We start from the raw sequence: 14395 nt of genomic DNA, 5'->3' as shown, positions 1-14395 counted from the left end.
ATGAGTTCTATACCCAAACTCGAGTGCACTTAGGATAGGAGAATGACATAGTCTTGTCGACTTGTGTGGAGTTATTCCTTAGCAAGTTGACTTGCAAGCCGATTCACTTGGTGGAGGTCATGTTGAGATCAATAATGTCACACAAGTAAGTTGTGGTTAGACATTACTTTTTCCAATATAGACCTTAGAAGCCGAGGACCTTAGTTTGCCAAACCCATTTTGGCCTATTCGTAGGACGTAGTGCGAAAGTCGTTCAAGTGTAAGATTTGATACGATTGTTATGCGATACTACACTCATAAGAGTCTCTCTTGAGAATATTTTTGGAATACGAGTAGTCGTTCCTCCGATAATATCCGAAAGATGGGATTATGACTATGGGAACCTTTTGTAGAACATGTTTGGCAGGTTTAAACCTTAGTACACTCCTTTTGGGTGGTTCTTAACCTAAACTCCATGCTCGTGACTTGCAACAAACCCTTGATTCATGGTTGATCCGATCAGGTATCCTTAATATCAATGAAACTTGGGTGTTGATAAGGTGTAAACCATAATCCACCAAAATGGGTGGTTGATATTAAGGATAACATGATCCATCCCATGACCTTTGTTTGGTGTGCTCTTAATTTCTCTCCAGACAGTGCAACCTGACAGATGTTCAAGCAAATACAGCGATCCTGATTCCCATGCCACTGCACTACATCCACATCGTTTTTCATCACATCATTTTGCATTCATAATCATTCACACATGTTTATCCATTTCTGTGGGGTTTATATCTTCTACTTGATTCTAGTCGGATTTTTCTTGGTTCTCATCAACGGCTTAGTCTTTTTGTTTTACATCGTTTATCTATTGAGAGACTAGAATCAAGGGGTAGAATACCTTTGGAATTGATAAACATGTCATTGCATTTACATATTCATTAGCATGTCTTGCATAACAGGTACCGCCACAGTGTTCTCAGTTTGTTTGGTGTTCCATCAGCAGGATAGCTGACCCAGGCATTCACCGGTACGGTACCCGCAGAAACCAACAGAGAGTAATGGAAAGCCTACAGGCAGAGTTCGCCGAGATGAAAATCCGCATGAATCAATTCATGGATGTGGTTCAAGGGGTGGCAGGGACAGCAAGAGCTTAAGCAGATGATACAGAGGAATCCCCCTGCTCAACCAGAGATGGTGACTGATCCTCCAGCTGGAGAGGCTAATGGACCCAATGGACCGGGGCCTATCCCAATCCTACATGTCACCTCCGGTCAACAGCCCGTTCATGATGATCAGGACGATCAGTTCCCCCTGCTGCAGGAAGACTTTGGTATGGGTCATGGTGTGGACCCCATGTTTAGAAGATTGGAAGAGAGGTTGAAGGCAGTGGAAGGACAGAATTCTCTGGGAGTAGATGTTGCTGACTTGGGGCTGGTCCCAGGTGTGAGAGTGCCACCAAAATTCAAGGTCCCGATATTTGACAAATACAATGGCAACTCTTGCCCGAAGACCCATGTGCAAGCCTATTTCCGTAAAATGGTTGCATACTCTGATGACGAAAAGTTGCTTATGTACTTTTTCCAGGATAGCCTAGCTGGGGCATCCCTAGAATGGTATATGAGGCTGGACAGAGCCCACATCCGTTGCTGGAGGGGTTTGGCTGAGGCTTTCGTGAAGCAGTATCAGTATAATGCAGACATGGCTCCGGACAGAACTCAACTTCAAAATCTGTCTCTTAAAAGCAATGAGTGCTTCAGAGAATACGCTCAACGTTGGAGAGAAACAGCTTCCCATGTTCAACCTCCTATGTTGAAGAAGGAAATGGCTAACATGTTCATGAACACTCTGCCAGGACCTTATTTGGAGCGCCTGGTGGGTTGGAATGCCTCCAATTTTGCTGATGTAGTCTCTACCGGAGAGTGGGTGGAGAATTACCTGAGGGCATACAAGACCCAGAGTGGAGGTGAATCCTCATCAGGGGTGAAGAAGTCGTTCATTCAGGGACAAAAGAGGAGAGAAGGGGATGCAAGTGCCATATCTTCTTATCAGAACAGGGATAACCGGAGGAATAACTTTCAGAACTATCATCAGCAACCGTATGTTGCGGTTGTGACCATTCCAGCTGCAGCGCCACTACAACAACAACAACCACAACATCAACCAACTCAGTACCAACCACAACAACCGGGTAACAGACCCGCCTATCAACCGAGGCCAAGGACGATGGACCGGCGTTTCGACACTCTTCCAATGTCGTACGCTCAGTTGCTTTCTAGTCTTCAACAACTACAACTTGTGCAGCTGCACACTCTGGCTCCTCCCGTTGGTAGGCTTCCGGTGGGTTATGACGCCAACGCTAGGTGTAGCTTCCACTCTGGGGCACCTGGCCACAATATTGAGAACTGCAAAGCTTTTAAGCACGTAGTTCAGGACCTCATTGATTCGAAGGCCGTTAACTTTGCACCAGCTCCTAATGTCGTCAACAATCCCATGCCCCAGCAGGGTGGAGCCAACGTTAACATGGTTGAAGGAGAAGTCAAATTAGTCTCTGCGGTCAACAATGAAGATGGGGATAGTGATTGCGACATCGATAACTGGGTGCGTCCGAGGATCCCGGGTGAAGTTCTCAACAATTGGTCTTCTGAGGAGATTGTCCAAGCCTCTTGTCTGGAGGAGTAATTTTCTTTGTTTATTCATGCATATCCAAGTCTTACGTTCCGTCAGGGCGTAATGACTCATTGTAGGGCTCATCTATGTGGCACTTGCATTTTTTATCATAAATAAAGGACGTCTTTTTGCATTCAAATATTTCGTTCCCTGTCTTTCTATTTTTGCAGTTTTTCAAAAAAAATGGCAATGTTTTGTTTAGTTTCCACTTTTTTCTTTTTTTTCACACTCATAAGCACATACCATCACTCATGCAGATGCACATCACCGAATCCTATTGATAACGGTTATGCTATGGCTCGCTTCGACTTTGAAAATCCAATCTTTCAAGCTGAAGAAGAGGTTGATGAAGACTGTGAACTCCCTGAAGAACTTACCAGGTTATTAAAACAAGAGGAAAGGGTCATTCAACCGCATCAAGAGTCTATTGAAGTGATTAATCTCGGCACCGAGGACGCCAAGAGAGAAATCAAGATAGGGGCTGCTTTGGAAGACAATGTGAAGAAGGGGTTGATTGAATTGCTGCAAGAGTATGTTGACATCTTCGCTTAGTCTTATCAGGACATGCCAGGGCTTGACACAGACATCGTGGTACATCGCTTGCCGCTCAAAGAAGGTTATCCTCCGGTCAAGCAGAAGCTCAGAAGAACAAGACCAGAGATGGTTGTCAAGATAAAGGAAGAAGTGCAAAAACAGCTGGACGCAGGGTTTCTAGCAGTCACAAATTATCCGCCATGGGTTGCAAATATCGTTCCGGTACCTAAGAAGGATAAAGGTACGGATGTGTGTTGACTACCGGGATCTGAACAGGGCTAGTCCTAAAGATGATTTCCCCTTACCTCACATTGACGTTTTGGTGGATAACACGACTCAGTTCTCGGTATTCTCCTTCATGGATGGCTTTTCTGGCTATAATCAAATTAAGATGGCACCAAAAGACATGGAGAAGACAACATTCATAACCCCATGGGGGACCTTCTGCTACAAGGTGATGCCGTTTGGTCTGAAAAATGCCGGAGCAACATATCAGCGAGCGATGGTGACTTTGTTCCATGATATGATTCATCATGAAATTGAGGTTTATGTTGATGATATGATTGCCAAATCTCAGACAGAAGAAGAACATTTGGTGAATTTGCAGAGACTGTTTGAGCGTTTGAGGAAATTCAAGCTGAGGCTTAATCCGAACAAGTGTACTTTTGGGGTGAGATCTGGAAAACTACTGGGTTTTGTTGTTAGCGGAAAAGGGATTGAGGTGGATCCGGCCAAAGTGAAAGTGATATAGGAAATGCCTGAGCCAAGAACAGAGAAACAAGTCTGTGGTTTCTTAGGGAGGTTGAACTACATTGCAAGGTTCATCTCTCACCTAACAGCCACATGTGAGCCAATATTCAAATTGTTGAGAAAAGATCAGGCTATCAGGTGGAATGATGATTGTCAAAGGGCGTTCGAGAAGATAAAAGAGTATTTGCAGAATCCTCCTATCCTTATGCCCCCGGTCCCAAGGAGACCGCTGATTATGTATTTGACAGTACTGGACAATTCCATGGGTTGTGTTCTCAATCAACACGACGAGACAGGTAGGAAAGAGCATGCCATCTACTACCTGAGTAAGAAATTCACAGATTGCGAGTCGAGATACTCAATGCTTGAAAAAACATGTTGTGCACTTGCATGGGCTGCTAAGCGATTGAGACAATACATGCTGTCTCACACAACCTTACTGATCTCCAAGATGGATCCAGTCAAGTATATATTTGAGAAGCCAGCTCTCACCGGAAGAGTTGCTCGTTGGGAAATGGTACTGGCAGAGTACGACATCCAGTATACTTCCAAGAAAGCCATCAAGGGGAGTATTCTGTCAGACTATCTTGCTCAACATCCGGTTGAAGATTATGAGCCGATGAAGTTTGATTTTCCAGATGAAGACATCATGTTCCTCAAGATGAAAGACTGTGAAAAGCCAGTTGTTGAAGAGGGACCTGATCCAGACAAAAAGTGGACTTTAATGTTTGATGGGGCCGTCAACGCCAGAGGAAGTGGAATTGGTGTTGTCATTACAACTCCGAAAGATGCCCACATGCCTTTCACCGCTCGTCTGACTTTCGAGTGCACCAATAATGAAGCTGAGTATGAAGCTTGTATCTTGGGTATTGAGCAAGCCATTGATTTGAGAATCAAGACTTTGGACATCTTCGGAGATTCAGCTCTGGTAATCAATCAAGTGAATGGTGATTGGAACACTCTCCAGCCTACTCTGGTCCCCTACAGAGATTACACGAGAAGACTGTTGACTTTCTTCACAACAGTAAAGCTGTACCATATACCTCGTGACGAGAACCAGATGGCAGATGCTCTTGCTACTCTATCCTCCATGATAAACATGATTCGGTGGAACCATGCTCCCAGGATCTATGTGATGCGCCTCGACAGGGCCGCGTATGTGTTTGCTGCTGAACTGGTAGTTGATGACAAGCCCTGGTATCACAACATCAAGTGCTTTCTGAAGAATCAAGAGTACCCTGCAAGGGCATCCAACAATGATAGAAAGCCTTTGAGAAGATTGGAAGGCAGTTTCTTCTTGAACAAAGACGATGTGTTGTATAAGAGGAACTTCGACATGGTTTTGCTCAGATGCGTGGACAGACACGAAGCAGACATGTTAATGCAGGAAGTTCATGAAGGCTCCTTCGATACTCATGCCGGCGGACATGCAATGGCTAAGAAATTGTTGAGAGCAGGTTATTACTGGATGACCATGGAATCTGATTGTTTCAAATATGCTCAGAAGTGCCATAAATGCTAGATTTATGCTGATAAGGTGCATGTGCCGCCAAATCCTCTGAATGTGATGTCTTCGTCGTGGCCGTTTGCTATGTGGGGCATCGATATGATTGGAAAGATTGAGCCGACCGCTTCCAATGGGCACCGCTTCATCCTTGTTGCCATCGACTATTTCACCAAGGTAAGTTGAAAACCTGAAAAGGCAACTTAGGCAAAAATGGGTATCCCGGTGGATTGAAAACCCGAAAAGGGCGATCCAGGCAAAAGTTAGGGATTAAGCGAATGACTGTGTTCTGAGTAGTTCTGAATCTCATCTCGTGTCAATGACTGGAAACTTTTGAAGGATAGGAAACAGTCCTATCACTCTTTTCAGAAAGCTAATCATCTAGAGGATCTTGAAGACGAGCAAGTCATAGCAGAATTGGAACCCAATAGAAATCCATTTCACATTGCCATTAGATTAATGTCTGTTTTTATCTGTTGTGCGATTACCTCTTTCCAGGGATTACTTCCTAATGTAAATGCCTATTCAGAGGCCGTTCAATCAATAAAATCATATTATTCAGTATATCTCTATTTTCATTTTCATTTTTCTGTTTTGTTTGCAAAAATGACGTCCGGATTTTTTGATAAACATTGCATCATGACACATAAGAGCTTTACATGTACATGCTTAATAAACATTTAAAATTGCTGTAAATTTTAAGTGCTTTGGATCGTCTATTCAGAACAGGTACCCTCGGGGCATTTCCTTAAAATCCCCTGCAGATGATCGTGAATGTTTTCCACCAACAGACGAATTTGGTATCTTATCCCTGCAGAGTTGATCTGAGCGTTGGATTCTTCAATCCCTAGCAGGTTCTCACCACTGTACCTCCCCCCAAGCGGTGGTTTCAGATTATACACTCCCCAATAGAGTTGACAGTGTCAGACTATATACCCCCAGTGGAGTTGACAGTGTCAGACTGTATCTTTCCAACAGAAGCGGCTGCTCCTCAGAGTTCGAGGCCAGATCGATAATCCCAATGCCGGATCCATGGTTTCTTTCCTTGAAGCAGAACCTCGGTACCGTATCGGTGTTTGCTTCCCCTGCTGAGTCATCTCTCGTAGATCGTGGTTTCCAGAACCACTATCGCTTTCCCCAACAACAGGTTTTCAGTGCCGTTCTCTCCCCAGTCAGAATCTCGGTATTTCGTCATTGCTAGAACACTGTGTGGCGGGTCATTTCCCCACAGGATTCTTTGCGCTGTGCATCTCCAGCAGCCTTGCCAGGGTCCAGAAGATGGTGATCATTTCCCCAGCAGATCCCCTTTCCTTAGCTTGGCATTATACCCAGCATTTCGCATCCCTGCATGTAGAATCATATTGCATTGCATCCTGCCAAATCGCGTAGCATTTCCATTTTCATGGAGCATTACGCCATTGAAAAATTCAGACATACGCATGTAAGCATAAAACATTCTCGGTATCCCAAGTGATAAGCCAGAAGTTGTTTCTAGTACTCAGACTGAAGATTGTTCATGACTTACCTTTGTTATCCCCAGCAAGTGTCATTGGCCCATGCGCCGCCTCTATTATCGTTCCCTATTTCTGCCGATGTTGACAGGCATGAAGTTTCCGGTATTCAGACCGAAGTGGCGTTCAGGCCAGTTTTCCGATGTTCAGATCGAAGAAGTTTCCGACGTTCAGGTCGATGCAACTTGTGGCGTTCAGGCCAGTTTTCCGATGTTCAGATCGAAGAAGTTTCCGACGTTCAGGTCGATGCAACTTGTGGCGTTCAGGCCAGTTTTCCGATGTTCAGATCGAAGAAGTTTCCGACGTTCAGGTCGATGCAACTTGTGGCGTTCAGGCCAATTTTCTGATGTTCAGATCGAAGAAGTTTCCGACGTTCAGGTCGATGCAACTTGTGGCATCCAGGCCAATTTTCCGATGTTCAGATCAAAGAAGTTTCCGATGTTCAGGTCGACGCAACTTGTGGCATTCAGGCCAGCCTCTCGGTGTTCAGACCGATATTAATAATCTCATATCTCCCGATGTTCAGATCAAAGTCATTTCCAGTATTCGGACTGATGAGCGGCATTCAGGCCATGGTTATTTCTGTGTTACCATTTATTTTGGTATCCATGTTAACATTCTTTTTCGGTATTCAGACTAACTCTCACCGTACCAGACGAATTCTTCTTTCAAGACCACCTCTTTGCCGATTCTGACAAGCATTGTTACTTCAGTTCACTTCAGTGCAAATTTTTGGGCTTTTATTGTATTCAATCCCTTGATACCTTGAAAGCACGAAAGCCGCTGCTATCTTCTTTCCAGGTCTCCAGTTGATTGAATAGGGGCAGCTGTAATACCCCAAAATTTACCCTTCATTTTTCCTGAAAGCATACGCTTTACACCTCATGCATGCATTCATTTTTAGGTCATTTAGCATTTACATTTCATCATTGCAATCGGAATCGGATCCAAGAAGCTTGAATATCATCCAAGACACTTTGTGGGCTCTATTTAGATGATCAGTCAACACATGGGAAAGACTTGAGTTACTTCCAACAAGGGTCTATTCGTCAGTCAAAACGTTAATCTTGAAGGAGCAAAGGTTTGTTCATGAGCTGTCATGCTCGCTAGGCGAAGCCCACGTGTTTTGGAAAAAAAAACGAATAACGAAAAAAAAAGTAAATAAATAAATAAAAGAAAAAATCTTGGACTTGGACCTCTCTCATTTGAGCCCACAGGTCCACAAAAATCAGGTTATAAATTCAGAGTTTCAGTGAAACAAAAGGAATTCTATTCCTGTTACCCTGTTTGGGAAAAAGATAGTGAGAGAAGAACCCTGGGGAAAAAGAAAGTGAGAGAAGAGCTAACAGATTTTAGAGCATCCTCCAAACCCTGAAGGGAACTCAACTACACAGAATCACCTCTGCCTCACATAAACCCTAAAGATTATTTTGTAAACCTCACGGGTGCAACTCAATTTCAATCAAGCTCTCCAATCAGGTTTGCCCTATATCCATCATCTTTATGCCTTTAATTTGAATGCTCTAAATGTATGAGGTATTATGGGTGAATTTGATACCCTTTTGATGCATGTGTTTGACAAGAGGTTTAGGCCTCCTACCCTTGGTTGCTTTTTGTGAGGTTTTTGTGAATTTTAATTGCATGATTCATGTGGTTACATTTTGATTTGGGGGCAACCCTTGATTACCCTTTTTTTTGTCTCTAACCTGTTTGTTGAGTTTTTGTGAGGGCTCACATGACTTTTGCAGGGATAACTTGCGTGGTTTTCCACTTTATTTGTGGGATACCGCCTGAAGGTTTCATTCCGATTACCTGTACTGACTCACTTTCTTTGATGGTGTTTAGCTGGGAAGGATCCCTGGGTTTCCCATTCCTCTAATTGATGTTACTTCGGATCTTTATCCGCGTGGTACTTTTACATTTTTCCCGCATTTTACTGCTTTCCTAGCTGGAAGACCTCGATAGGAGGCAATGTTTTTGTGTGTTTATTTTTTTTACAAGTTCCTTCGTCAAGGACTGCCTTTTTGCATGAGCATCCCAAACCCTAACCCTTCATTGATTTTTCTTCTCCTAAACACACGTTTACTCCTTCTACTACAGGCGAGTAAGTCTCCAAAGGTCGAGCATCCGGTAGATTGCATAGTAACGTCGTTCGTCCAAAACCCAATCCATAACCCCGTAGTTAGTCGAACTACGGCTTGCTCTGATTCTCATTCCAGATGAGATACGTAGGCATAAGACGCGATGTCTTAGCGAGCACACATCCCCCAACCCATAGGTCAGCCGAGCTACGAAGACTCTGATTCTCATATTCATATGAGATACGTATGCAGTGGATGCGACATCCGCGAAAGTCATTTTCATTTAACCCCTTTTTTAGTAAACAACACAAGATAAACTCACACCCTTTAGACAAGAACTACAAAAGTGGATCCCGTAGAGTACTACGGATGCGTAGGGGTGCTAATACCTTCCCTTCGCATAACCGACTCCCGAACCCAAGATTTGGTTGCGAGACCTTGTCTTTTCCTTTCCTTTTTTCAGGTTTACTTTGAGCGTTTCCTTTCCCTCCTTTGGGATAAATAACGCACGGTGGCGACTCTTCTGTCATTTTCTTTCGCCGGTTGTTTTTTCGCACACTGTATTTTTCAGGTTGCGACATATGGGTGTTAATAACCAAATACCTAACCTTTATCTCTTTGTCCTGGTCTTGGTCTCTAAAAGTGATATATCCTTTTACTAGTACCTACTACCCAGAGAATCCAACCAGTGGACCTTTGAAGGCTTTCAAGTCCTTTAGGTCAAGGCAAAGTATTTTGAAGGCCTCATAATACAAAATGTCTACATAACTTCCTTGGTCTATAAGAACTTTTTTTATTTCCTGATCGTCACATCAGATGGTGATGGCCATAGGGTCATCATTAAGATGGTGGATGCTAGTTGCCTCTTTCTCGGAGAAAGCAATTGTGGCTTCTGGCACCTGAGTGAGTCTCGCATTCACCTGTAACATCCCATTTTTATTTTAATAGTATTAATATTATTGTACTATTATCGTTATTATTTTTAATAATTTTATTTTGGCGCCGGTGGTATTTTAAATAGTTATTTGAGTGTTTTAATTAATTAATTTTTTTTAATTAATTTGTTGGGATGGTTAAGTTGTTTATAAAAATTAGATAATCAGGTTATTTTAATTAAATTAGAGTAATATAATATGATAGAAAATAGAAAGAGTATGGGTTGTAAGGAGAATTGTGGGGTGAGAGGAGAATGAATCAACTTAGGACAAATAAATAGATACGTTGGGGGAAACTTGAGAGAGAACATGGAAATTTTGGAAAAGAAGCAAAGATACAGAAAAACTTAGAGGGTTCGCTTGGAAGAAACTAAGAGAATATCCCAAGGGGAAAAAGCTTCATCGATCTGCAAATTCGAGGTAAAGGGAAAAATATTCACATGTGGGTATTTAGGCAGTCGGGTAGTGAGGGATCCTTATCCTCATATCTTCTTCTTCTTGAGTTTTTGTACTTATATTGTATGTTATGGCCGAAAAGGTTTGGCCAAAATCTTATGAATTGATTGTTATGATAATATTATTTCAATTGTTTTTACTTGGATCTTTGTTGATACCTTATGCCATGTATAAGGTGAGTTTATAATAAATCTGTATGTTTCTATTTTGTGTTCGTTTGTCCTAGTTGATTTTTAGGTCTGTTGGTATCGATTAGGCAAAAAATCATATGAACCATAAAACCTAGAAAAATCAGAAGAAAAAAATCTCAAAAAGGCAAAATTCTGAAAATAAAAAAATCGAACTGAATAATAGGGGGGGGGGGGGGCGGTCACGTTGGATCGGTGGCGACGAAGGTGGTACTCGGTGCGAGTCTGCAATGGTGCAAAGTCGCGCCTGATTAGGGGCAGCATAGGGGCGTGACATGACGATAGTAGTCGTAGTTATTGGCAATGCACATGGCGCAAGGACGCAATAGCGTGATAGTGCGTGTGGCGCAAAGCCATAGTGGTGCAGTCACGGGACGAGCTGCGACACGGTGGAGATTGCCATGGTCAACAGTGACACAATATGGCGCACGGGTAAGCCAAAGGTCGGAGGCGGGTGGCGGTTCGGTGATGGCGAGTTGGTTGTCCAATTCGGCCAGTTTTTAGTAGTTTTGAGATCAGTGATTATTTGTTGCCTTTTGATGAGTTTAAAGTCATTTTTTAATTTGCTTAGAGTCCTTTTATAAGTTTATAGTTGGAGTTGAGGATATATTATACACTATAGATGAATTTGGAGTCTTTTGACATTATATAGCAAATTTTGAGTAATATTTTTATTTGTTGAAGGTTGTCAAGCCAAAAGGGTTAAATTTTGGGTTGTTGAGCAGTTTAGAGTAAGGTTATTGAGTTATTAGAGTTAAATTTAAGTAATCTAGCATGTTTAGAGTTGTGTTAATTAGTAGTGAGTTAAGGATAGAGTATTCCTTTAAAACTCTTACAAGTTATGTGTTAATCTTATAGCTGTAGATTTATGTGTTTTCCCTGTTGATGGATAGTTGTGAATGTTTATATAATTATATTAAATTGTGTTGTAATCATATAACATGTTCAACTGAGTAGTTAAGAGAGGAACTATAGTGTTGGTCTTACATTGGCAAATTTATGGTTCAGAGAGGATTCGTTGTTGAGTATGTGTTTGAATGTTATTTTTTAAGATTCATGCATTCATGTATATCAGAGATAGGTAGGACTTCAGTCCTATGAGGTCATGGTTCATAGAGGATTTAATGACGGTCTCAGGTTCAGAAAGGAACCAGAGACATGGATAATTCAGTAACATAACTAAAATCCAAAACTTGGTACCACATGCATTTCGAGGAGAATTGTATAGCACTCATATTTGTATTGTAATTGTTTATTGTGGTGAATTAATATATATGATTAACGAGAATGTGATTGGAAACTATCCTTATTGTTTTATACACCGTTAACATTGTGAATTTACTCCCACTCCCTTTTTTGTTGTTGTGTTGTTCGTTATGTAGGTGTTGCAGATGCTCAAGTATAGGAGCATTAGCTATTGTTGTATTGAAGAATGGCATGGATTGCCTTCTTCCTTATTTTATTTGCTTATCATTTTGAGTTTTAGTTTTTTGTGGTGTTTCTCTCATAATGTAACATCGAGACAAGTTTATGTTATTTTATGTCTTTTGAGGATTGTTGACTTATTCGCTTATGTCAATATTAAGTCATTTGTTTTGATGAAGTATGAGATGTTTTCAGTTGAGATGATATGATTTTAATTTTTGTTGCGTTGTTATAATGTTTTTTAGAAGCACGTTTCATGAGAGAGGTGTGACATTATATGGTTTAAATAATCTATTAATGCATGATTTTATTTTTAAAAATGTGTGTTGGGGTTTTAGGGTGTTACATAGTTAGTATCTTAGTAGGTTGGTCATTCGGCCTAGGTTGTGACTAATTTGTACCCTTGTGTATGACATGTGTGTGAATAATATTGATGCTTTACAATTATATGTTCTATTGATTGCAATTAGTTAATTTATTTGAGTTGGTTGTGCATAGGGAAATGGCTGGCAGAAATGATCATGTGATTGTTGATGCTTTGGAAGCAATTGATCATGTGATAGGGCTGGAGAATCAGGCTTTGCAGGCTAATTAGAATCAACATGGTGTAGCAAATGAATTATATGGGCTAGGAAGGTTTCAAAGGAACATTCTTTCTACCTTTAGGGGGAGGTACGATCCTGAGGGTGCTTAGAGTTGGCTTTAGGAAGTTGAGAAGATCTTTCGGGTTATGGCTTCCATGGACACTCAGGAGGTTATGTTTGGGACACATATGATGTCAGAGGAGGTTGAGTATTGGTGGGATAATGTCCACCAGACGTTGGAAGATGCAGGTACTGAGATCACCGGAGAGAACTTCAAGCGGGAGTTTCTGGAGAAGTATTTTCTGGCTGATGTTTGCAGTAAGAAAGAGATTTAGTTCCTTGAGCTAAAGCACGGAAACATGATTGTGGTTGATTACAAGGCTATGTTCGAGAAGTTGTACAAATTTTACCCTTATTACAACGGGATAGGAGCTGAAGGATCTAAGTGCGTAAAGTTTGAGAGTGGATTACGTCCTGAGATCACACAGTTCATTGGTTACCAAGAGATCCATCAGTTCTCAGTGCTAGTCAACAAATGTAGGATCTATGATAAGGATAGTCGTGTTAGGTTTTATCACTATAAGAGTGTTAGTAAGAATAAAATCAGAAATCATAATCGCGGTAAAATTTATCGAGCTCAGATGCTAAGGGTAAACAAAAGTTCCAATAGAATACTGCATGCGGGAAAGGAACAAATGAGGAATATGCTCTTACTTCTCTTAAGTGTTTCATGTGTGGAGGATTGGGACATTGTGCTTAAATATGTACTATTGTGAAGTGTTTCAAGTATGGTAAAGTGGGTCATCAAAATAATGAATTCAAGAGTATGGTTATGACATATTTCAACTGCAGAGAACAAGGTCATATTCGTACTTAGTGCCAGAAACCGAAGCAAGCTCAATTAGGTGGAAATGTATTTTCTTTGAATGGAGCGAAGACTTCTGAGTCCTATAACTTGATTCTAGGTATGTGTTCCATTAATTGTGTCTCTTTGATTTCTATTATTGATATTGGTGCGACACATTCGTTCATATCTTTTGATTGTGTGAAAAGGTTGAATCTTGAGGTGTATTCTATGAATGGTAGTATGGTTATTGATACTCCAACTAATGGTTCAGTGACTACTATGTTGGTTTGTCTGAATTTTACTTTGAAAATTTATGGTAAGAACTTTGGGGTTGACTTAATATGTTTACCTTTGAGTTAACTTGACGTTATTTTAGGAATGAATTTGTTGGATTTCAACCATATCCATATCAATCGTTTCAACAAGTCAATGTTGTTTCCTGATTTTGACAAGGAGGAAGATTTTAGGTTTCTATATGCTAATCAAGTGGAGGGGTTCTTGAAATATGATGCCCATGTGTTTCCGATGCTCACTTCTTTGAAAGTCGAAAACAAAGTTGTGAGTGTTGACCTATCGATGATGTGTGAGTTTCAAGATATGTTCACGGACAACATTAATGACTTGCCACTAGAGAGAAGTTGAGTTTGTAATAGATTTAGTACTTGGTACTATACCTGTTTCGATGGCACCATACAAAATGTCGGCATTAGAGTTGATTAAGCTGAAGAAATAGTTAGAAGATCTGCTAGAGAAGAAGTTCGACAGGCCTAGTGTATCACTGTGGGAAGCGTCAGTGTTGTTGGTTAAGAAGATGGATGGTAGCTTGATATTAAGTGTTGATTATAGGAAATTGAGTAAGGTTACTATCAAGAACAAGTATCCTCTTCCCATAATTGATGACCTTATGGATTAGTTGGTTGGATCTTGT

Source organism: Lathyrus oleraceus, chromosome 5 (assembly GCF_024323335.1).
Source record: "Lathyrus oleraceus cultivar Zhongwan6 chromosome 5, CAAS_Psat_ZW6_1.0, whole genome shotgun sequence".
Taxonomy (NCBI): Eukaryota; Viridiplantae; Streptophyta; class Magnoliopsida; order Fabales; family Fabaceae; genus Lathyrus; species Lathyrus oleraceus.
This window is presented reverse-complemented; position numbering follows the sequence as displayed.